The 23,485-nt window shown below is 42.2% G+C and overlaps 1 pseudogene; it reads left to right on the forward strand.

Moving 5' to 3' along the window:
• Nucleotides 1–1,020: 1,020 nt before the first annotated feature.
• Nucleotides 1,021–4,502, forward strand: LOC143643766 (endoplasmic reticulum mannosyl-oligosaccharide 1,2-alpha-mannosidase pseudogene; annotated as a pseudogene).
• The last annotated feature ends 18,983 nt before the right edge of the window (nt 4,503–23,485 follow it).

Here is a 23,485-nt window from a genome sequence, read left to right on the forward strand (position 1 = left end):
AAAAGGAACTTACTTTGCCTGCGATTTAAATACTGTCCCAGGGCCGGTTGGCGGCGCAGGCGCAGTGGGGGCCGCGGGGAGCAACGTGGGGCTCCGGCGGCGGTGCCCAGCGGGGAAGCTGCGCGCGGATTTCCCCGCCCCGCCCCCCAGTGCCCCTCCCCTCCGCGCCCCGCCCCGCCCCGCCGCGACCCGCCCCGCCCGTCCACGACCCGCCCCGCCCCGCCGCGACCCGCCCCGCCCCGCCCGTCCACGACCCGCCCCGCCCCGCCGCGACCCGCCCCGCCCCGCCCGTCCACGACCCGCCCCGCCGCGACCCGCCCCGCCCCGCCGCGACCCGACCCGCGTCCCCGCCTCCCGCCCCGCCCCTCCGCGCCCCGTACCGCCCCGCTTGCCGCCCCGCCCCGCCGCGACCCGCCTCCCACCCCGCCCCGACCCGCCCCTCCGCCGCCCACCCCGCCCCTCCACGCCCCGCCCCGCCCCACCTCTCATCCCGCCCCGCCCCGCCCCTCCGCCGCCCGCCCCGCCCCTCCACGCCCCGCCCCTCCGCGCCCCGCCCCGCCCCACCTCTCATCCCGCCCCGCCCCGCCCCTCCGCCGCCCACCCCGCCCCTCCACGCCCCGCCCCTCCGCGCCCCGCCCCGCCCCACCTCTCATCCCGCCCCGCCCCGCCCCTCCGCCGCCCACCCCGCCCCTCCACGCCCCGCCCCTCAGTGCCCCGCCACGCCCCACCTCGCCCCGTCCCTCCGCGCCCCGCCCCGCCCGTCCACGACCCGCCCCGCCCCGCCCCGCCCCTCCTCGCCCCGTCCCTCCGCGCCCCGCCCCGCCCGTCCACGACCCGCCCCGACCCGCCCCTCCGCGCCCCGCCCCGCCCGTCCACGACCCGACCCGCCCCGCCGCGACCCGCCCCTCCGCCTCCCACCCCGCCCCGCCCCTCCGCGCCCCGCCTGCCGCTCGCGGGGACTGGAGCCCCGGCCCGACTCTGGGCCGCACTTGGTGGGCGGCCCTCGGCGGGAGCAGAAGCCGACGCCGCGCTCGCGGTGAGGGAACGCGATGTTCCCGTCGCTGTCCCAGCGGGGCGGAGTTCTCTTCCTCGTCGCCTTTCTGACTGGGGGGGAAGCTTTCTCTGGAACGATTTTGGGGGCGCACAAGACGGAGCCTCGGGTCTCGGGATGGAGCCCCGCACAGGCACGTGCGCAGACGGCTCCCCAGACCGCAGCTGAGGAGCCGGGAGGCCGCCCCGAGAGTTTGCCTCAGGGGCCTGCAGAGCATCTCGGCGGGAGGCCGCCCCGCGTGCAGAGCAGAGCGCCCCGTGAAGACCCAGGGGACCCGGTGCAGGGGGATGCCAAGAAGGAGGAGTCAGCATGCAGCCCAGGTCACAAGGAGGAGAACCTGAGAAAGACCCTCGACGGGAAGGGAGCAGGAACTCAGCCCCAGCAAGGCGCCAGACTCCTCTCCAGTATAGCCAGGGTCCCCGCCAAGCCTCCCTTAGTGAAATCCGAACTTCGGAAAGCTCCAGGTCCTCCCAGTAAGCGCCAGAGAGCTGTGGTAGAGGCCTTTCGGCACGCCTGGCACGGATACAGGGCGTTCGCCTGGGGCCATGATCTGCTGCATCCCCAGTCCAAATCCTTCAGTGACGACATTGGCCTTGGCCTGACTCTGATCGATGCTTTGGACACCATGTGGATTATGGGTCTACAAAAGGAATTTGAAGAAGCCAGGGAATGGGTATCAAAGAAATTGCACTTTCAAAGAACAGTGAAGGTAAATGTCTTTGAATGCACGATCCGCGTCCTGGGTGGACTTTTGAGTGCCTACCACTTATCTGGAGATAGCCTCTTTTTAGAGAAGGCTGCAGGTCTTGGAAAACGGCTGCTGCCTGCATTCAGAAGTCCTTCCAATATTCCATACTCCACTGTAAACCTTGGCACCGGTGAGTCCTTCTCACACCTCAGTGTAGTGTCAGAAGTAGCAAGCATTCAGTTGGAGTTCCGAGAGCTCTCTCGTCTCACTGGAAATAAGACATTTCAGAAGGCAGTGGAGAAAGTGACCCAGCAAATCCATTTCCTACCTGGGAAGAAGGATGGGTTGGTGCCCAAAGTAATCAGTACCCAAAGTGGCCAGTTCTCTTTACAGGATAACTTCAGTCTTGGAGGCCAAACTGACAGCTACTACGAGTATCTGCTAAAGCAGTGGATTCAAGGAGGAAAGAAAGACACTCAGTTGCTAGGAGACTATATAGAAGCCATAGAAGGAATGAAAAAGCACCTGCTTCGGCAGTCCAAGCCTAGCAACCTGACTTTTGTGGGGGAAATTATCGATGACAGATTCACACCCAAGATGGATCATTTGGTGTGCTTTCTGCCTGGGACTCTGGCTCTAGGTGTATACCATGGACTGACCATTGATCATATGGAGCTAGCTGAGGCCCTTATGGAGACCTGTTACCAGATGTATTCTCACTTTAAGTCTGGGCTGAGCCCAGAAGCTGTGTACTTCAATCTGAACTCTCCCTTAATAGGTGAGGACATAAAGATCTTGCCTGAAGATGATTTCAATCTTCTGCGACCAGAGACTGTGGAGAGCCTGTTCTATCTGTACCGGCTCAGTGGGAACAAGAAATACCAGGATTGGGGCTGGAAGATCCTGCAGGGCTTCAACAGATATTCTCTCATCCGTTCAGGTGGCTATTCTTCCATCAGCAATGTTGAGGATCCACTCCCAGTAGATAAGATGGAAAGTTACTTTCTTGCAGAAACTCTAAAGTATATGTATCTTCTCTTTTCTGAAAACAAGGACTTCCTCAACCTTCAAAAGTATGTATTTAATACAGAGGGTCATCCCCTGCCCATCTGGACTTCAGCTTAAAAGGTTTGGAAACACCCATGTAAAGAGCAGTGTGACAACTCACCATCATGAGACTTTTCTGAATTGAGCATTGAGATAGTAGGGTTTTTATTTCTTTTCTGAAGATCACAGATTGGTAAGCCAATTATTCTGGGTAAATTAGTCATTCTTTGACCTTTAACTTTGGGGTCTATGCAGCCCAGCTGCTACTGTAAGCTAGACATGTTCCAAGTGTGAGCTACATATGGGAAGTCCAGTGGGACAGCTGGGTTCCAGGACACCTTGGAAGGCAGGATGCTTATGCCTTTTACAGGGCAGCTGCTTGTTGGCTTTGAACTCATCCTCATGTATCACTTTAGGTGGTAATTCAGGCTAGATTTGGGGCTCATTTCTGTGTCTGTGCTTTCTAAATCAGGACCACTGTGAGAAAGAAGAAGGAAAATCAGAAAAGTTTTTATTCATGGTCGGAGGGAGAAGGGACCACGTTTAAAAAATCTGCTGACAATGGAAAATCCTGCCAAACACCCTGATTTGTGTTTTCAGTTAGTTCCTTTGGGGGTACCTGCTCTGCTTTGGGAAGAAGAGAGAGGCTGATAATTAGTAACAGAGTTGTGGGACTATGCTAATCGAGCCTAATGGGAGCGGGGGAGCAAACAGACTAAATACGTCCTGTGAAAGGGCATGGCCCCTACTGAACTTGGACAGCTTTTGATTTTAAAAGATATTTTAAAAAAAGTAATTGGTGACACTTGCTAATATCTTTCTCACTATTAATTGAGTTTCCATTATGAACCCAATAAAGTTTTAACAGAGTGAATCATGGCAAATTGTAGACCAAGCAGGTTGTTCATTGGGACTGCAGTGCCTGGCCTCTGGGATGATCATGGAATCACGGGCAATCAACTTTGCATTCCCCCCCGCTGGGCTCTCTCAGCTGCTTGTTAGTGCCAAAAGAGGTGATTATAGACTATAAGTGAAAAGAACAGCTTAAAATCCCATGCAGATTAATGTGAAATAATAATTTTTTGGTTAGAGAGATTCTGTCCCAGAGCCACTGAGAAGCACTGCAGGAAACTGTAAGAGCTCAGGTTTTGGAGTTGGGGAGTCCTGCTGTGATAGTTCAAACCAGTGCTCAGCAAATACTTGTTACCCATTCTACTCATTGTATGAGGAGTATATTTCCTCTCCACACTGATTTTGGGCTTAGCCATATGACCTGCTTTGGGATGTTACCAGATTTGTTGGGAGCAGTGTCTTAAAATATGCTTGTGCTGGACCTATCCCCTTGTTTGATTATCCATCACAAGGACATTCCCCAGAGCTACTGTTCCTTTAGCCTGGGATCCAGAGTAAGATATGGGAGCAGACCTACAATCTGCAGCCTGAACCTAACTGCCTGACTGAGAACAGCCTAGATCAGCTGAATGAGTTGACCTGCAGATTCATGAGTATGAAAATAAAAGTTTTGTTTGTTTGTTTGTTTTAAAGTCACTGTGTATAGGGGCTCACTGTGTAGTTGAGGTAGATATTTGGGTTCACATTCTCCCTCACCAGCCTTCTGCCACTCCCTTTAGGTCTCAATTGCCATATCTGTAAATAGGTATTGTAATAAAAACCACATAGGTAAGCCTTAAATGAACTAAAATATAAATGTGAATAGCTGGTATTCAATAAACATTAGCTCTAGTTTAGAGCTATAAGAAAAATAGCATTAGCTACAGTTTATGTAGCACTTACTACTCTGCATCTGGACCTAAAGCAGGTATTTTACCTGTGTCATCTTGACTCATATTCATTACAATTCCAACAGATAGGTATGACTATTTCTAATTTTAAAATTATTAGAGCCTCAGAGATATCCGATAACTTATATAAAGATGCACATGTAGTAAGTGACAGGGTGGATTCTTTTCCTAGTCTGCTTAAGTCTGTGGCTTATGTTCTTTCCATTGCACTAAACTGCTTCAACCATCTTTATGACATAGTTAATGTCAGTGAAGCACATCATCATGTAGGATCCTCCCAATAACAAAGTTGGACATTTAGCAATGTGCCCCACAAGAGGTTATTTTATCTTTTCTGTGGGTGTCACATAAATCACCTTGACTTAAAGAAGGAGATCGCCTGCATCCAAGATGGTAGGTATGGTCACCTTAGTATCACTTCCAGAGCATTCATTTAGAAGAATAAATGCATTTAGAGTCACTGAGGCTGGTTGTTCTCAGAATGATAGGGAGTTGATCTTCTTAAGTTCCTGGGAATGACAACTCTTAGAAGTGTAGATCAACAACCCCATGTTCTGAAGATTGTCCTCGTAATCATACTATTTTAGTTTTGAGGGCATCAGAAGAAAAGAAGGTTGTTTCCCTAATCTGGGAAGAAAGTAGATGGCAGTTCTGGGTATGAAAAGACAAAGAACCAAGAGTGATCCAGCATTCCTGCAGCCAGATGGTGGCCTGGAAAGTGATGGTATGGGGAAACTATAACAGTGGGTCCTTCGGTATATTACTGGCAGAAGTACAACTTTGGGCATTGTTAGCTAAGCCTAACTCTAGAGGGTCTGAGGCTCACTTCTCTTGATGAATCACTGCAAGGAATTGCTGGGATCTAGAGCAACAATACATCACTGCAGTGGATCCACTCCAATTTTGGTATAGAACCAGCTCCAACAGAGAAATTATAGCAGGCCTGCTAACTGATTAGACTCCATTTTCCACAGCCCTGGGCTAGAATGACTCTAATTTTAGGCCATTAATTCCTTGGGTTTCTTAAATAATTCATTGGAATGGGAGGTTCAGGAGCGAGATAATGACTTTATTACTAATAAAGACAATAAACGTGATGTGACTACATTCACATCTCCAGTTCTTACCTGTTATTTACAGTTGGAGAAATTAAATCTTGGGGAAAAGCCCAGGGATTTATAGTTAAGATGTGATGGCCACAAAATGCAGGTTCTGGACTTTGTGCTTCCCTAAGCTCCTGCTGTTTCCCTCTATCTACCAAAGTTGAAGAGTCCAGAACATGGAGTTGTCACCCTGCGTACAAGAGGAGTGCAGGGGAAGATGCAGGCCATGAGATCTTTTGTGGCATGTACACTCTCTGGACCATCTGATACTTGTCAGCCAGTGAGTGCCACCGTGGTGATCAAGAGTAAGGACAGTAGGAGTAAGAGATAAGATAAAAAGGTATTCTTCCCGGAGGGTCAAGGAGAGGACTCTGGATGGATTTCCGTCTTATCCCATATAGGTAATAGGAGAATTGAGTGCCTGAACAGCAGTCATGCCATTAAGCTGCACCCTGTAACTGACAGTACAGAATGATAATATATGAGAGCACTACCTCTCCTGGGTGTATTTACATGTCATTGGGGCTTAGACATTAAGCTAAAGAGATTGGTGAAAGTAGAATTTTAGGGCATTAGGAGTATCTACTTCATTTATACTAAAGAAGACCATATTTACCATACCCCCACTGATACATGTTTCACAGTTGGGAATTTATTTAATTGAAGCATCTTGAAAGACATAAAGAGTAAAATTATATGAAGTCATGTTTGTTCTGGAAATCTGGGACACATGATTCTCTGCTGGTTTTTTTTTTTTTTAAAAGGACTTATTTAGTTAACATATAGTTCTATCGTTTTTTGTTTTTTTTTTTAACATGGGCAGGCACCGGGAATCGAACCCGGGTCCTCGGGCTTGGCAGGCAAGCATTCTTTACCTGCTGAGCCACTGTGGCCCTCTCTGCTGTTTTTTAATATATTTTTATTGAGAAATATCCACACACATACAGTCCAACCATATTATACAATCAGAAGTTCACAATATCATCACATAGGTGTTTATTCTTCACCACGATCATTTTTAGAACATTTGCATCACTCCAGAAAAACAAATAAAAAGATGAAAAAGAACTCATACGTCCCATACCCCTTACCCTTCCCTCTCATTGACCCACAATATTTTAATCTACCCAGCTTCTACCCTTTATCTCTCTATCTGATTTATTTATTTTTTATCTTTTTTTTTTTTTTTTTTTTACTCATCTGTCCATACCCTGGATAAAAGGAGCATCAGACACAAGGTTTTCACTATCACAGTCAAATTGTAAATGCTATATCATTATACAGTCTTCTAGAAGAATAAGGCTACTGGAACACAGGTCAGCAGTTTCAGGTACTTCCCTCTAGCCCCTCCAATATACCATAAATGAAAACAGATATCTATATAATATATAAAAATAACCTCCAGGATACCCTCTCAATTCTCTCTTTGAAATCTCTCAGTCACTGAGACTTTATTTTCTCTCATTTCTGGCATCCCCTTTTGGTCAATCAGGTCCCACACTGCCAGGGAGATTTACACCCCTTGGTGTCGAGGCCAGTGAGCAATGAGTTCACCCGCCAAGTTGACTTAGAGAGAAAGGCCACATCTGAGCAACAAAAGAGGAATAATTATGAGTTGGCTTAGCTTCTTTGCAGGAATAAGCATCATAGAGGCAAGCCCCAAGCCTCAATTCAAGCTCAGCCTATTGAATTGTTTGTCCCTGCTGCTTGCATAAACATTAGGAATTCTCCAGATAGGGAAGTTGAATATTTCCTCCTTTCTCCCCAGTTCCCAAGGGGATTTTGCAAATACTGTTTTATTCTCTTCCCTAATTACTCTGAGCTATCAGGGCATCACATTGAACCTGTACAAACCAACAGAATCTCACACCCTATTTGAGATACCATGTACTTATGGTGAAAAATTAAACTGACCATACAATTAAAATCAGACAATGTGCTACCCAAAATATATATTTTGCACCATATAAATATCTCTCCCTTTGATCTTGCTCAGAGGTTGAAGTTTAAAATATGGGACATAACATCCTTTACCCAGTATCTGATTTACCTTAGTCCTATCCAGATCTCTCTACGGTTTTTTTGACTACTTTTTTCTACTCTTCTCATATGTTCTATATGCTAACCCTAAAAGCTTTGTATTTTCTGACTTAGAACATTCAGTTTTATTCATTGAGAGTCATTCCTGAGCACCCCCTAGGCTGCAGGCAATATGCTAGGTGTTGGGAATTCAGCACTGAAACACTTGGATTGAGCAAGGCTGTTACCATTAAGAGATGATTAGTTGCCCAATCAGCTGAGTTTCTTCATTTTTTCTTCTGTCCTAACAGAAAACAACCCTTCCCCATGTAGCCTAATGCCTCATAGAGCTGACACTCCTTCCAAGGGAGTGCCTAATTCTGAGAATAATATCCTTTTCCTTGCAGTGTTTGGTTCAGAGTAGCACCTGTCAAAATTCTGTCCAGTGAGACATAGAAGGGAGTCTGCAGAGGGCTTCTGAAAAGATTTTCCTGTTTTCCAAGAGAGAAATTTAAGCAGAAAATGTCTCTTTTCTTCTTCTGCAGAACTCTGCATCTGGATGTAATATCTAGTACTTCTGAAGCTATCTTGTTGTCAGTCTAAAGTCAGAACCTACACTAAGGCTGGGGATAGTAGATAAGAGATGAAACAAGTATTTGTTATTTTGATGCTGGCAGCCTTGGGAGCTCTGAGAGAGGTCCAGAGCTCAACAGCAGCTAGCACCATGACAGTTCTTCACTCTGTTGCAGGAAGGAATTCAAGGAGTAATCAATGTGTGTATAGCCAAAAGTTTATTAAGCTTGATGATAGCAGAGAGCCCCAGAAATTTTCTGCTGGATACTGGAAAGCCCCGGAAGTTCTCACTGAAATCAAGACCTTGAACGGGCTGATGTGATGAAGGTTCCTGACTCAGCCACAGAGAAGAATTCAAGAAGTAGTCAGTGTATATACTCAAGGAATCCAAGGACTAGTCAGTGTGTGTGTACAACCCAAAAGTTGAATGTGTGCGAAAGTACATGATCGAAGGGAGTGACCGTGGGTATTCTACAAAGGAGGAGAAGCCTTCTGAGGTTGGGATCCTTGAATTGTAAGGACTTGGAGGGTCCCTTCCCCCCTCTGGTTATGCTGATAAGGGGTTGATGAGCTGCACTCTTCATTGGTTCTTTTTGGGTACCCACCTAAGTGAAGACTGGGAGGGGACAGGGTGGTGGCTAGGTGTGCATGTGCCCTAAGGAACTTGTTATGGGTCTTAAGGTCAGTTTCCCTACCCTCCTTCCCAATCTAGCTGCCTCAATTTCATTGTTTTAAAATCTCTGTTTCATTTTCTAATTCAAAGCTGTTTCTCTACCCTCTGGACAAATTCTGGGAGGATGAGCCCAAGAACAAGTTTCCTGGTTCAGTTGTTTAGACAGCTACCTGATAGATTGGTAGTGACATACAAGCATCCCAGTATGCACATGGGGGTTACTCTGCTGCTTCTGGGCCAGGGACCCACAATGGGACTGTGGTCTGGCTACACACTGTGCCGGGGAGGGAGTGTGGGTGAGGTACTAAGAGCACCACGGGCTCTGCCTACCATTTTTCAGGCTGCTTTTTCCTGATTTGGCACTTACCCAGTGTTCTACTTTGCAAGCTCTTGGAATACAATATACCAGAAACAAAATGGCTTTTAAACAGGAGAATTTTTAAGTTGCAAGTTTGTATGTTAGAAGGCTGTGAAAATGTTCAAATTTAAATCAGAGCTTTAGAAATGTCCAATCTAAGATATCCAGGGCAAGATACCTTGGTTCAAGAAGGCCAATGATGTTCAGGGTTTTTCTCTCAACTGGAAAGGTACATGGTAAACATGGCAATGTCTGCTAGCTTTCTCTCCAGGTTTCTTGTTTCATGAAGCTCCCCAGAAGCATTTTCCTTCTTCATCTTCAAAGGTCTCTGACTATGTGTACTCTAAAGCTTTTTCCAAAATGGTTCCTTCTTAAAGAGCTCTAGTAAGCAACCCCATCTTGAATGGGTGGAGACACATCCCCATGGAAACCATCTAATCAAAAGTTACCACTCACAATTGGGTCATATCTCCATGGAAGCAATAAAAAATATTCCACCCAGCAATACTGAATGAGGATTAAAGAATTAGCTTCTCTGGGGTACACAACAGATTCAAACCAGCATGCCCAGTTACCACAATCCTTTAACTGGAGTTCTGGGGTAGATGGTTTTGGCAGTTTTTGTTGTTGCTCAGAGATGCTGTAGGGAGATCGCACCAGGGAGTGTCTTGCATTGCCATCTTTGTCAACTGGAAGCTCCCCTCTTCTTGACATTTTTTTGTCCCCCCCCTCCAATATTTCCTTCTGTAATACTCTGTGGTTGGCAGTTACTTCTCTTGTCTATCCATATCCCCCCACTTCCTCTGGAGAGCTGTTCTGTCCCCATTTAGTCAAGTGATTGTGCTAAGGTTGCAATCATAGTATCTCATCTTCTTGCCACAGGGCTAGTCAATTGACACAGTCCCAGCCAATCATAACAACACATTTTCTAGCCACAGTGATTGGTGGTGGGGTCAAAGGTAGGCATGTGATCAAATCCTCACCCCAGATGTTTGATTGGAGCTGCCGAAGATGGTGCCTTGCCACTGGTGTTACAAAACTTAAAGAATGTGAAGCTGGAAATTTTTTGGCAATGTTTACTGTCATATGGAAGAAGCTCTTCAGTAATTGTAGAGGATGAGTCAGTAAACATAGAAACTCTGATTTCCTCCAGCTAATTTTAGTTATGCTGTCCTTTGCAACTGAAGTAGTCTTGGTTAATCCAGGTTATTTGACAGTTTATATATTGGACTCTTTTAAGAGCCGTCATGCCTGGGCAACCATATGCCTACCAGTAGGAAAATAATTATGTGAAAATTTCAGATATCAATATCAAGGTGAATAAATTACAGATTTTTTTTTGGTGTTCATCTTCCTTCCTCTTTAATTGTTAACCTATACCTTAATGACCTGAAACTACCCTTGGATGAAAAGAAAAGGCAAAGATAAGTATTATATTTCATGTAGATGTTATAATATTGTTTTTCAGGAACTTGCAGAAAGCAGTAAATGACTGGAGTAGCTGTGTAAATACTACTCCCCAAAAGGTTTAAAATAAATTATTTTAAAACCCAAGTCTTCACTTTTGACCAAAATACCTCCACATTTAATTGGGTTATAGCCAGTAACACTATAAAATTAGGGACTTCATTCATTTGGGCATGTTTTGCCACTTGAAGCAGTGGAGTTCAAGTGAATGGGTGGTGGTGTTTCAAAGGGGGAAAGCCGATAACATCTGCAAGAAACATTGCTCAAAATTAAATACTTTATGGGCATATTTAGAGAAGAGGTCTGAGGCCTGAAACAGTCCAATTTATAGAGGCTGGGGAGATAAGGAGGAATCAGCAAAGTAGTAGCCACTTTTGAGAACAGGTCATACATATATATTCAAGACATGTATTATTCAGTCTATATATGCTTGTTGGTGTGCATATGGATTTGTTTGCCTTTTACAATAACTGTGGACACAATAGTAAGCACTTACTATATATTAGTTAATGAATGAGCAAATACAAGAATGAACAAATTATTTCCTCACCCTCCCCCACACTGTCTGAGGCCAACAGTAAGTCATTTTTTCCAATTTTGTAGATATATATTCACATACCACACAAACCACCTAAAGTACACGATCACTCTCTCACAGTATCATCATGTAGTTGAGCATACACACCCATGACCAATTTGAGAACACTTTCAGTACTCTAGAACAGAAATAAGAATAAAAAATAAAACCCAAATCCTCCCTTACCCCTTATTCACCCCTGTTGTTGACCCATAGTATTGGTGTAATTAATTTGTTACTGTTGATGAAAGTGTTAAAATATTACTGTTAACTATACTCCATAGTTTGCAACAGCTATTTTTCATCCCATACACCCTTCTATTTCTATTATTTCTTCTTTATATTTGTAGTAGTTCATACGAGAACTTATTTACATACATGACTTTAAACAACCAAGCAAGTTTTTTAACATATGATTTTGGGATGTTGATTGCCCATTTCTTTTTGCACTGGAATGCACCCCAAGTGACTTGAGACTCCTGTTCCCGCATGCATGTGCTTCCTTATCTAACCCCTCTTTGAACATGGGAGTGGATCTGTTCATGCAAAGCCCCGGTGCATAAAGAACCTACCTAAAACTAATGATACCACCACTTTGGGCAAATGCTGAGGCAAATCGCTCAAATCATAATAAAGAAGGAATTTTTGTGGAAGAGAATGAGTAGGCTCTGTTGCTGAGTGGTCTGCAGCTGGCCCAAGATAGGGAAATAAGTCAATGTTAAGATTCAGTACTGGTACTCCAAGAAAGACTTTCAATCTGCCAGTCCAGCAGGAAAGGCAATGACTTTGAATACATCCCCAGTGCCTTTCCACCAGAAGTGCATGTTCGCCATATTTATTGCGTGCCTTTCTTCAGATTAATATCCTCTTGGTTTTGAAATTCATTATAACTCCAGCTGCCTCATCTTATGAATTTCAATTTGGAGGCAAAACTTCTAGTATATCTGTGTGTAATTGGGGTAGCTAAGTTCAGAACAGAGGTGTAGCTGGGAAAACCATCCCATGATATCCAGCCTGGTATACCAATACTAAAGCAGATACTGTAATCTAATGATGATTTTTCTCTTGTCCTGGACTCAGTAGGTGAGAACTTAGTGAGGCAAGTAACTTGGTGTGCTGGTTTGAAAGGATGTACGGACCCTAGAAAAGCCACGTTTTAATCAAAATCCCATTTTGTAAAGACAGAATAATCCCTATTCAATGCTGTATATTGGAAACTGTAATCAGATCATTCCCCTGGAGATGTGATTTAATCAAGAGTGGTTGTAAAACTGGATTAGGTGATGGCATGTCTCCACCCATCTGAGTGGGTTTTATAAGTTTCTCGAGTCCTATAAAAGAGGAAACAGGGTGGGCCGCGGTGGCTCAGCGGGCAAAGTGCTTGCCTGCTATGCCGGAGGACCTCGGTTCGATTCCCGGCCCCAGCCCATGTAACAAAAACGGAAAAACAAAATACAATAAAGCAAGAAAATGTTTGGAAATGTTTCCCTTTCTTCCTTCCTTCCTTCCTTCTATCCTTCCTTCCTTCTCTCTGTCTTTCCTTTAAAAAAAAAAAAAAAAGAGGAAACATTTTGAAGAATGAAGGAGATTCAGAGAGAGCAGAAAATGCTGCAGCACCATGAAGCAGAGAGTCCTCTAGCCAGCGCTTTGGAGATGAAGAAGGAAAACACCTCCCAGGGAGCTTCATGAAACAGGAAGCCAGGAGGAAAAGCTAGCAGATGACGCCTTGCTTGCCATGTGCACTTCCAGCTGAGAGACCGTGACTGTGTTTACCATGTGCCTTCTCAACTTGAGAGAGAGACCCTGAACCAGCCTTCGAGAATTGGCCTTCTCGAACCAAGGTATCTTACCCTGGATGCCTTTGACTGGATATTTCTATAAACTTGCTTTAATTGGGACATTTTCTCAGACTTAGAACTGTAAACTAGCAACTTATTAAATTCACCTTTTTAAAAGCCATTCCATTTCTGGTATATTGCATTCCAGCAGCTAGCAAACGAGAATACTTGGTAACCTAGAGGCTCAAATGGAGGGCGATAAGCAACAGTGTATTCAACCAGCAGTTGGCAACTCTTGGAGGGGGCAGGGATCACAGCATAGCCAGTGATACATATGGAGTTCATTTAAAAATGAAGAGGGATAGGAAAACTTATGGGCTGCAGTGAAAATAACTCTCAGGGGAAAATTTTATCACTGTAATTTTCATCATAAAAAAGAACAAAGATCTCAAATCAGTAACCTAACTGATTGGCAGCATAGCCAGTGACTTATGATATGTGTGGAATTGCTTTACAAATGAAGAGGGATAGGAGAACTTATGAGATGCAGTGTCAACAGTGCTCAGAGGAAAGTTTATAGCTATAAATGCCAAAATAAAAAAGATCTCAAACTGTAACCTAACTGTATACTTTAAGGAACTAAAAAAAGAACAGCAAGCAAAACCTAAATCTAGCAGAAGGGGGAGAAAAAAGTTTAGTGCAGAGAAAAATGAAATAGAAAATAAAAATACCAAAAACATCCGGGAAACCAAAAGCTGGTTCTTTGAAAATATCAAGAAAACTGACAAGGTTTTTGCTGGATTGAAAAGAAAGAAAAAGAAAACTTAAATTTAATGTAAATCAGTAATGAAAGAGGAGACATCACTACCAACTTTACAGGTATAAAAAGATTATATGAGGATACTATGAATAATTATGTGCCGAAAAACTGGATAATCTACATAAAATGGGAAAATTCTTGAAAACAAACCAACTACCACTATTGACTCAAGAAGAAAAAGAAAATATGAATAAAACTATATATAACAAATAAGGGGATTAAATCAGTTATCAAAAGCCTCCAACAACAAAGTTCATATGACTTCACTGGTGATTTCTTCTAATAATTCAAAGCACAGTTTACACCAATCATTCTCAAATTGTTCCAAAATTTTTAAGAGGAAGGAACATTTCCTAACCAATTCTATGAAGGCAGCATTATTTTAATACTGAAGCCAGATGAGGACCCTAAAATAAAAGAATACTATTGACCAATATCCCTTATGAATAAGGATGCAGAAATCCTCAAAAAAAAAATTACTAAATGGAATTCAACAGCATTTTAAAAGGAAAAATAAACTATTGCCAAATAGGATGTATCCCAGGAATGCAAGGATCATTCAACATATGAAAATGTATTAATGTAATGCATTAATAGAATGAAGGGAAGGAATACATGATGATTCCAATCGATGCATAAAAAGCATTTGACAAAATTTAACACCATTTCACTATAAAACACTAAATTAAATAAAAATAGAATGGAACTTCTTAATGTGATAAAGATCATATATATAAAAAAAAAAATGACTAACATCATACCTAATAGTGAAAGACCGAAAGCTTTTTTTCTAAGATCAGAAACAAAGCAAGCATCCCTAATTTCACCAGTTCTATTCAAATAGTACTGAAATTTCAAGCCAATTTAAAGGCAAAAAAAGAAACAAAAGGCATTCAATTCATAAAGGAAGAAGTAAAAACTGTCTATATTCACAGATGGCATGATCTTATACCTAGAAAACCCTAAAGAATCCACACAAAAAAACCTGTTTGGACTAATAAACATATTAATTGACGTTGCAGGATCTAAAATCAACATGCAGAAATACGTTGTATTTCTATACAGTAGCTACAACCTGAAAAGGAAATTTATAAAACAGCTCCATTTTATAAGTGTAACCAAGGAGGCATGGGACTTGTACCCTGGAAACTAAAAAACATTGTGTCAGGAGCTTCTCCTGTCATTTATAAAGCTGCATTTTCTTGTTTTGGCACTCATCCAAGTACTACAACATGTTGTTTTCTGGAGTTTTAAGAGATGGTCCTGATAGTCTTTGCTAGTTGTTCGAAGTTGCTGTGGGGAACAGCATCTGGCAGCATCTTACACTGACATCTTAGTTGACTGGCACCCCATCAATTTTTTCCAAGACCATTCAATGGGGAAAGAACAGTCTTCAACCAATGGATGCAAGAGATAGTAAATGTACATATACAGAGGAATGAGTTTGGACCCTGACCTTACACTATATACAAAAACTAACTCAAATTGGATCAAAGGGCTAAATTTAAGAGGTAAAAGTATAAAACTCTTCAAATAAAACATAGGGGAAAATCTATATGACCTTGGATTTATAATATCCAGAATATATAATGAAATCTGTGCCTCATAAAGAAAAAGACAATGCAATTGAAAAAAAAGGAGACTATAATAGACATGTCTCCAAAGAAATATACAATGGCCAATTAATAAATAAAAAGTTGCTCAAAATCATGTCATAAGGGAATTAGGGAAAAGCAAATGAAAATCAGAATAAGCTACCACTAACAGTAGAATGGCTATAATAATAATACAAAACAATAATAATAATGAAATGAAAAGTGATAAGTGTTAGCCAGGACTCAGTCATTCATTGTTGGTGGGAATGTAAAATGGTGCAGCCTCTGTGGAAAACAGTTTGGCATTAATTATGTTCACAATGTTACGCTCCCACCACCACTATGTACTACCTAAACATTTCCATCAATCCAAGCAGGAACCCTATGCTGGCTAAGTTTTGAGGGAAATAAATTGTCAAAGAAACCACGAGCCTGGACTGAAGGAAGCCTTCAAATATTTGAATCTTAAAACAGCTTTCAGGCCACAAATGGTTCAGGCAGAAAGTGGGCTGCAAAAACTGTAGCCGCCAAGGAGTGCATTCTCTCCAACACCCACTCCACAGCGTGGCCTTTTAGGATAGTTGTCAAAGGAGAACCATGAACAATAATAAACAAGTTCTTTGTCTGAGCAGGCTGGCCAATGACCAATCAAATTTCTCAGCCCATTGTCAGGGGAAAAGGCCCTCTTGATGCTTCCCTGGCAGAGTTTCATTATTGCCATGGAATGGTGACTGCTGCATGTCTACTATCCTTCCATTTTATGAATGAAGCATTTACTGCAGTCATCTTGTCCCTGCTTCACCATTATGTATTGGGTATGTTTGGGGATAGTTAACTTGCCTTTTAATTCAAAAGTGCTTAATCATGAGGAGCTGTGGTAGAGAGGACTGTGTATTCCTTGGAAATCCTGGGATTTAAATTGGATGCAATGGCTGGGTAAGACTTTGGGTGCTTCCCCTTGTGAAGGGCACAGGTATATTCTGTGAGTGGAGAGAGGGATAAATATATACCTGATGAACAGAAGGGTGAATTCTGGCAAAGATGCTAGCTTATTACCAACCCTTTCTCCCCCCACTGCTCACGTGAAAATTAATACCAGGTAAACTATGGAAGTTTCATATTAAAAATGTTAAAGCCTCCATAGCCTAGGTCCCTGCATGACTGCATGGAGCAGAGTTCTCATCTGCCTATTAATAACACCCTTTTTGACTCAGACTTGATCAATAAATAAACCACTTGCATGTTAAGTCTCTAAGATTTAGGGTTAATACGATAAAGCAGTTAATGTTATTTTTAATAATAAAGGAGAACAGCTTTAACTCTTTCTCACTGACCACAGTGATTGATCTGGGTGGGGGCACACAAATATTAAGCATGTTTAGGAGAGCACTTGCATGAAATTCGATATATGACAATAACAGAGAGGTGATATTTTAATTCTTTGGACAATAAATTACAAAGATCAAATAAACTGGAACCCCTGTGGCCAACCTTACTTTCTGGAGAAGATATTCTTTCAGACAATGAAGCCAACTTTTAGGAAAGCAGAGCTGATTGAGGGTGAAAGTACAAAGTTATTTGAGTACCTGGAATTCTCTACACCAGAATTCTTAGACTGTTGCAGCTCTGTGAGTCAATTTTTTCTGTTTAGGGCAGTTTGAGTTGAGTTTCTGTCACTTATGTCTTAAAAGGCCTCAAAATATAATCAGAAGCTCCAGTGAGAATTGTATATAACTACACTAATTTATGAAATTCTAGAGTTCTTTGATTTTTTTTTTACCCTATAAGCATTTTTATTTAATTAGCTGCAATGTGGATAAGTGCATAACTGTTCTTGGAGAGCCCTGATTTGGTGACCTCTAGATAGATTTCTGAATCTCTTTCAGTTTCTAAATCCTTGGAAGGCCCACTTCGATAGTACCTTTCTTTTGTGTCTTGATAGTTTGAAGAGAACAGAACATTTCTATAATTCCTTAAGATGATCTGAGCCATGTTGCCACCCTTGCTATTTTCTTCTAAGCTTTCCTTGTCTTTCTGTCAAGACCTTGAAGCAGCAATAAATTAAACTAAGCATCAATAAACAGTTTCTCTCAACTTATGTTTCTAACTGCCAGAAGTCATTTCTCTATCATCTGTTATAGGTGGAAGGCATGATTCCACCAAGGAATACTCTGTAGAGTTATTGATTTTTCCTGTGATGATAATAATAGAAATTGATTAAATGCTCACCCTGTACTAGAATCTATGCCTTATTCACAAAGAATGCTTTCCCTTAAAGAGCACTCCTAGGCTTCTTGTGAATGTCCATGCTAATTGAAGTCTAAATCCCTTAGCTTATTTGGAGTTTACAATTTTCCACAATCTATCCCACGCCTTTCTCTCCAACTTTATTTCTGCCCTGTCCATTTGTCAGATTCAATTGCTTATGTTTCCAGAACATGCATCTTGCAACCCATTTCTCTACCTTTATTCATAGTGGTTCTTTTGTTTGCAATGTCCTTTCTATGGTCTTCCTCCATATAACCACAGTTACTCATTATTCCAGGCCAAGCTGTAATGCCACTTTCTACACAACACCTTTCCTGATAACCTCAGTTGGAATGAATCTCTCCCTCCTTGGAAAGTGACAGCACTCTGTACGTGCTCCTCTATTATCAACCACCATACTCACCACACTACTCACACAACCCTAACCTCCACAACCCCACAAGCCAACTGTGCTGGTTCAAAAGGATTATGTACCCTAGAAAAGCCATATTTTAATCCTGATCCATCTTGTGCAAGAAGCTGTTTCTTTTAATCCCTATTCAGCATTGTAGGTTGGAAACTTGATTAGATTATCTCCAAGGAGATGTGGCTCCCCCAGTTGTGAGTATTAACCTTTGATTAGAGGGAGATCTGACTTTACCCATTCCAGGTGGGTCTTAATTAGTTTACTGGAATCCCTTAAAAGAGGAGATGTTTTGGGAAGAGCAAGATACGAGAGAGCCAGGAGAACCACCAGAGCCCAAGCAGCCAGAAACCTTAGATATGAAGAAGGAAAATGCCCTGGAGGAGCTTCATGAAATGAGAAGCCTGGAGAGAAAGCTGGCAGATGTTGCCATGTTAGCCATGTGCCTTTCCAGTTGAGAGAGAAACCCTGAACTTCATTGGCCTTTCTTGAATTAAGGTAACCTCTTGTTGGTGCCTTAATTTGGACTTTTTTATGGACTTGTTTTTTTCACGGCCTTAAAACTGTAAACTTGCAACTTAATAAATTCCCCTTTTAAAAGCCGTTCCATTTCTGTTATATCTCATTCTGGCAACTAGCAAGCTAGAACAATAATCCTCAGCACAGTGACTATCATCACTCTCTCGTAGTCCCCCTAGTAATCAAGCTATGAAATGCCAGAGCCAGAATGCAACTCTTGGTCTGTCTGACTCCAAAGGCCAAAGTTTAAACCACTGTGGTTTACTATTTTTTCCTATGGCACAAAATATTAATGGGTATGCCTTATTTTCAAGACTGGATTATAAATTCCCAAATGGCTGAGGTTTCCTTTAATTTATCTTTATAACCCTTTAAATACATAGAGGAGTTCCAGGAAAATAGTAGATGTTTAATAAATATCTGTAGAATCAATCAATCAATGGATGAATGGAAATGTGCATTTCAGCGATGATTTTCTTTTGTAGAAATTGAAAATTATTTATCATTGGCTTTAGATACATAGTACCAGAAGATTGTTTTCTGATTGTATGCTGTATGGAAATAATGATCAAATGATCTTTAACTGGTGGCTGGAGAAGGAAGCTCAGAAGTACAGTGTATATAAAGGATAGAAATTGTGAGAATAATATTTAAAACAGAGTCTAGAGCCTGCATATGTAGTTAATTGACTTATTATATTATCATTTGCATTGATCTATTAGAAGACCACAAGGTGATATATTAGAGTGCCATGGATATATATCATGATGTCTTGGCCCAGGATAAAATTTCCTCTCCATTTTTCACCAAAGTTGCTGACCCAACAGATTAGTAGTTCACTGCCTAATTTTCTGGCATGACAACTATGTTGAATGAGCCTCATGTGAACAATTTCCAATGGGAAGATCATAATTCCACCCTTTTCCCACTCAGCAACATCTATCAGAATGAAAGCAGCCATCATTAATATAAAATAGGTCATGATCTCCTTTTCATAGTGAATGGGTTTACGCCATATCTCACAACTTTTACTCTAAGAGATGGTGAAATTAGGTGTTTGTTATTCACACTAGGAATCATAAAGAGTAGCATGGGAAATTGCAAAGAGAAAAGTTCTCATTTTAAACAAATGATTGTCCCCTTGCATATTATATTAGAGTTTCTTTAGATCTGGGAAAGCACATAGAGACAAGTTCACTCAGCCTCATTTTGTAGAAAAGGAAACTGAGAACCAGGAGATCACACATTTCCATGCCTCATGATCTCTTTGGTGAGCTACAAGAAATAAAAGCTCATGCAGAATCTGCTCTGTTCCAGGAAGCTGCTTGGCACAGTTGGTGTGTTGCCACGAAGTTAGATGCGTTTCCATTGGCCTTTTGGCAAGATTTTGGAAGATCTTTTCCTTCAGAAGTAGGAAATTGATTAAGGGCAGGCATTATATAAGGTAACTAAATTGGATTAAATCTTACATCAGACTTGAGAAACAAACAAAATGTGACCTTGAATCAAATTACTATGTCATCAACCCAGAAATTTTCCTTAATATGGAAGTCAAGGCATGGTTAGTAAGGGCAGGCTATTTGCTAATATAATATAGATTGTAAATATTCCAAGGAGAGGGGTGAAATTTATAATTCCTGAGTTTCACGTTGCTACTTATCATAGCTTTATAATAAAAGGCACTAATGTTTATTAAGCAGTATATTAGTTAGGGTTCTCTACAGAAACAGAATCAACAGGGAACACCCGCAAATATAAAATTTATTAAAGTGTCTTACATGACCATGGAAACACAGAGTCCAAAATCCACAGGGCAGGCTGTAAAGCCAACAATTCAAATGGAGGGCCTGGATGAACTCCACAGGAGAGGTTCACCAGCCGAAGAGAGAAGAGAGCCTTTTTCTTCTGAATCCTCTTTAAAAGGCTTCCAGTGATTAGACTGAGCATCTTCATTGCAGAAGACACTCCCCTTGGCTGATTACAAATGGAATCAGCAGTGGATGCAGCTGATGTGATCATGATTTAATTCTATGAAATGTCCTCATTGCAACAGACAGGCCAGCAGCACTTACGCAACCAGACAAATAGGTACCACCACTTGTCCAAGTTGACACATGAACCTGACCATGACAAGAGGTAAGCCTTGTTTTGCACCATGATATCATATATTCCTTTCATCAGCCCAATAAGGCTAGATGGGGGATTTGGAAAACTGCTATGATAAGGTTTCATAGCAGTTTTCCAAATCCCCCATCTAGTATGTACACTGAATGAGAATGAGGGGCTGTGAGGGTAGGGCTGAGAGAAAGGGACCCGTATCTCTTTGGAAGTAGTGGGAGACCCCCAGACCTTTATTCAAGAGGCTTCTGGTGTTGAACATACATTTTAAAGTCAGAAATAACTGCATAGCAGAAAGTAATTAGCTTTCTGATATATATTGAATCACTCAATACCTATATGACCCTTCTGAGAACATAAGGTAAATATACATTTTACAGAGCTTACACATGAAATAATAAATGCTAGTAATAGTAATAATTTTAATTATTACTAACTGGAAGAGCTAGGATATGATCTCTGGTCTGCTTGGATTCAAAGCCTGCACACTTGTATCACACTATGCAGTCTCCTATCTATTTGGTAACTGAATGAATTCTCTCCATTTTTTTTTAAATTTTTTTTTGCTAACTAGCTCTTTTTTATAGCAGTGCTGCAAATTACTCATTCTCTAACTTCTTTTTAAAAAACTTGTAGTTCTATTCTCTGTGAATTTCTCTATAGCTGTAACCCTGGTTCAGAGTTTGATTTCCTTCATTGCAGATGGTCTCTAGTTTTGTGAAGGTAAATTTTATTGATGCCTATAAAGTCTGCATTTTAAAAAGTGGATCTTTGGCTGAAAGTCAGGGACTCAATAAGGGTCGCCTTGCTCACCTTTCTGCTTCCATAAATGGAGAAATTGCCAGTCACCACCACGACATCTTAATGAGTGAATTTGGAGGATTCGTTACATACTTTGCCAGAGACTTTCACTTCTCAGTTTTTTGTTTTTGTTTTTGTTTTTGTTTTGTTTTTTGGTTCCCTGTAAAAGCAAGTTTCAAGTTCCTTTATTTATATGTGTGCCTAGTAAACTTTGGTACTCTCCCAAATAATGTTTTGGGATTTAAAGATGAACATGAAATGGATTTATGAGCTATGAAGACCCTTCCTTTGATTCTTCTATAAAGCAAAGCTAAATTGATATTGGCTGGTCTAGACTTAGGTTTGGTAGCTTGGAGAATAATATCATATGGCTAGAGGGTTACCCAAAGAGAAATTCAGGGCATATGTCTACCTTGATATCTGTTACTCCAACTCTACTGGAAGCTCTTATCAGTAGAATAATGCTGGACCTTTCTTTTGTTTTAACATTGGACTGGGCAGACATCCAGCACAGAAACTTCTTGATTGATGGACTTATATGTTGCGCCTGCTCTCGAGACAAGGAATCGAGCTGCCATTCATGATGCCATGGAAAGTTAGGACTTGAGGGGCTGAGGTGGGAGAGAGGGAGGAGAATGAGCTGGAGTAGGATGGGAGGGACCTTCTGATGTTTTATTCCTTAACAAAAGGATATGAAGAAATATGGAAAGAGCCTACTATTGGCTAAATCTGGGAGGTGGGAGCATGGATATCTTAATAGTCTGCATTTTCCTCTTCTTTTATATGTTTCATTTAAAAATAACAAAACAACAACCGTAACATAAAGGGAGAAAGAGTATTCACTTAGCCAGGCAGCATCCTTCCCTCTGAGCCTCACAGGTACCAAAGGAGAGAAGCTCAGTGTCTTAGTTTCTAGTCTTCTGTGACAAATACCACAAACTGGTTTGGGCTTAAACAATGGGGATTTATTGTCTCATGGTTTCAGAGGCCAGAAGCTTCCTTCCTCCTGGGATCCTTAGGATTCTGGCTGACCGGCATTCTGAATTCCTTGGCTTTCCCATCCCCTGGTGATGTCCGCTCCTTTCCCTTCTGGTTTCTAGCTCCTCCCCTTTCTCTTCATAAAGCCTCCAGTGATAGGACTAAGACCCACCCTGCTTCAACTGGGCACACCTCAACTAAAACCAGACCTTCCAAAGGGCCATTTGCAATGGGTTCACCCCTACAGGAATGGGATTACGATTAGGAACATGTTCCCCCCACCCCACCCCCAGGGATGCAAAACTCAATGGCAACGCTCAGCACTCACCCCTTGGTGCTTTTCTGACTAATGTTAATTTTGACAATCAGCCCTTCTGCTTACTCATCTGAGAAAAGAAGTATATGAAGTTTAGAGTCATCTTGAAGTTCAACAGCCTCTGGATATGGTGGGGGAAAGGGCTTGGCCTGCAAATGGTTGTGGTAAATAACAATGTCAAAAATTATAGTACTCAGAATCATATCAGTAGTAAGGTAACCCCAACTGGGAGCTGACTATTTCTCAGTTACTGATCTGAGTCCTTAATCCACATTACCTTATTTAATCCTCTCAGCAACCTTCTGAGGTAGGTATTACTATTATTCCTACATTAGATGAAGAGTCAGGGGCTGAGGCTGGTTGAGTAACTCATCCAAGGTGACACGCCCATAATGTGGCCTTAAACCCAGGTCAGCATTCTCCTCTGTTTACCCAGAAGTAGGTCTGGGAACCAAGAGGCTTCAGCAACTGGTATTTACCTCCAAAGCATTATCAGGTTTCATTAAGAAGTAAAAGATCAGAAAAAATTTA

Source organism: Tamandua tetradactyla, chromosome 8 (genome assembly GCF_023851605.1).
Source record: "Tamandua tetradactyla isolate mTamTet1 chromosome 8, mTamTet1.pri, whole genome shotgun sequence".
NCBI classification, from domain to species: Eukaryota; Metazoa; Chordata; class Mammalia; order Pilosa; family Myrmecophagidae; genus Tamandua; species Tamandua tetradactyla.